At 37.8% G+C, this 2,500-nt stretch overlaps 1 protein-coding gene across 3 annotated transcripts in view; it reads right to left on the reverse strand.

Moving 5' to 3' along the window:
• The window catches only part of LOC137984812 (neuropeptide FF receptor 2-like), a 34,769-nt gene extending 34,754 nt beyond the window's left edge, over window positions 1–15 (reverse strand). For all 3 annotated transcript variants that reach the window (XR_011119183.1, XM_068832098.1, XM_068832099.1), the window contains exon 1: window positions 1–15. This exon is cut by the window's left edge and continues 133 nt beyond it. The gene's annotated coding sequence lies outside the window, so the exon portion shown is untranslated.
• Window positions 16–2,500: the final 2,485 nt, after the last annotated feature.

Below are 2,500 nucleotides of genomic sequence, written 5' to 3' on the forward strand. Positions count from 1 at the left end.
AAAACAGCTTTTCAATGCAAAGCAAACTCATGTGATTATTAATTTTTTAAAAATAAAGTGCACATATTTCACAAAATGCAATGGTCTGAAAATGACGGGAAGTGACTGTCTGTCAAAAACGCTAAAATCATTTACAGAAGTTCCTCCAGTTTATGTCATTCACTTCTATAATCGTTTCCCGAGGCGACAAATTTAAGTTTAGGCTTGCAATTGCACTAAAAAATAATGAAAAAAGATGAAGATTTTTTTTTTCGATGTATCATGAAATTTTTTCATATTTTAGCCAGTTGACGAAAGGAACCCGAAATCAGTTTGAAATTTTGAAATCGTCCTTTGCTTTAACGATATCAAATGAAGGAATAAGTAAATACTCACTTTGTACTAGGAAGGGAAACAACAATTTCTCAACATAGTGTTGAGACCAGGGGTTGTTTACCGATAGAATTCCTCAATCTGCAGCTGGCTTTGCAAATTATCTCCGGAATAAAGCGGAATATTTCCTAACACGCGCGCGCATTAATTTCTAAAGGAGAGTCAGCATCTCCTCCGAAATATGATTTTTTTTACTAGCATCTCAGAACAATTGCATTATTTTCCCGCAATATTACATTTTTCACCCATATATCTCAACCCCACTCTTAGAGAGAATCTCCGGGGAACAGTCCTTTAGACAAATGCAGCAAATAAATTTAGACATTACATCCAACTTGCGAGCGAGAATAATGAAAAGTGAATGAAAATGCTCTTTTAAAGTTTATTATATTTTGCCCTGCAAGCCTCAAGCCAGAGACTCAGTGGCAAGCTTAATTTGATATATTTCTTGCATGATATTAATCATAGCAAACGCTTTTTTTCCCCTTGTAGGTTAATGTTTGATGCATATGGTTGTGTGAGGGAATCAATAGAAAACTTATCGCGAGGGGTACAGAGAAACTATAAACTACATTAAAATTTATTTATGTCACAGCAAAGTTTACTTATGCCGATTGTTGGTTGGTGACAAGCCTCCTTCTGGCAGCCCTTTAATTATAAATTGAATTTACAATTTTGCGAGGACGACAAAAGGAAACGATAGAACACACAAACAAAGATTGAAAGCATTTGTTTGCTAGAGTGTGCGCTTCAGTTATGAACAGGGTTAGACCTATTGACATATCCACATATCAAGGAAACACAAAATTACGGAATAAGCGAAGATTACCCTCGGAGTCTGTGATTCCTTAGGTCAGCGCTAGACTAGCAACGGAAGAAGCGTGCTAAAGAAGAAATTTAGGTGTGTCAACAGAGCTGAGAAACGACTGTGCAAGTCACTGATCCGGGGCAATCAACGCAGGCTCAAGGACGCGCTCATTCAAAAAGACCATATGTTCGCCGGAAAATGACAGCCGTTGATTAAATTCAAAAAAAAATAGGTCGCTGTTCGAAAGATGAGAATTTTGTTAAAATTTTTGACGAGTTTTAATGTTTCTCTAAAAATTGAGGTGGTGTAGAAATCGTGTAAAAAAAATTTTCGCGCGTTTAATGCGCCTTTCCTGTGACTATACGGTAAAGTAACCAGCAATGCCGCAATGTTTTCTTTTTTGTGTTGGCTTTCTGTCGCAAGTTTCTCCTACATTTTTGCAAGTTGTTGGTTTGCAGAGAGGACCAGAAATTCCCAGAAAGTCTGCTTTGGCGTAGTCGGCCGGTGGCATTGATGAGAGCTTCGAACTTATCGGTGGAGACTAGTTCGCTAAGTGGTTGCGATACAGGACAATGCCTGATTGTCGAACCGACAATCTTCCAAAACTGAGCAAATGAATTCAACTCCTATTTTACCAATATATGTTCAACTCTGGCTAATACTAACAGTTTATCAGCTCTGGATCTTTCCACTCAACTAGTCAATCACATTTACAGAATTACCCCTACTCTACAGTTATTTACCGTCAATAAAGAGCTCCTATCCTATTGTTTCAAGAACTACATCAAATTGGGAAAAGCTTGTGGGCCTGATAAAATCACTGGCAAAGAACTGCAAATGCTGGATGATGTCTTCATTGATAACTTTCTTAACATTGCAAAGAAGAGCTTTGATGATTGCATGTTCTCATCGCAATGGAAGACACCAGAAGTTCACTATATAAAAAGGGTAGTTCTCAGGACTGTGGAAATTATCGTCCAACTTCACTTCTAAATATACCAAGCAAGTTATTGGAAAGCATTGCTTGTTTTCAACTTGATTCTTTTCTGAACCAACACAATCTAGTTACTGCCTCCCAATGGGGCTTCAGAAAGAGTAGATCTTCTGAGTTGCTGCTTCGTAGCATGACAGAGAGATGGAGGCTTGCTTTAGATGAAAGAAAATCAATTGGCATAATCTTTATTGACTTCCAAAAGTCCTTTGACTGTGTGTGTCACCAGATTTTACCTCAAAAACGCCAAGCTTCAGGTCTATGTGATGACTCATTTGACGGGATTGTTAATTACCTGAATAACCGCCACCAGTTTGTGTCTATTAATG

Source organism: Montipora foliosa, chromosome 14 (assembly GCF_036669935.1).
Source record: "Montipora foliosa isolate CH-2021 chromosome 14, ASM3666993v2, whole genome shotgun sequence".
NCBI classification, from domain to species: Eukaryota; Metazoa; Cnidaria; class Anthozoa; order Scleractinia; family Acroporidae; genus Montipora; species Montipora foliosa.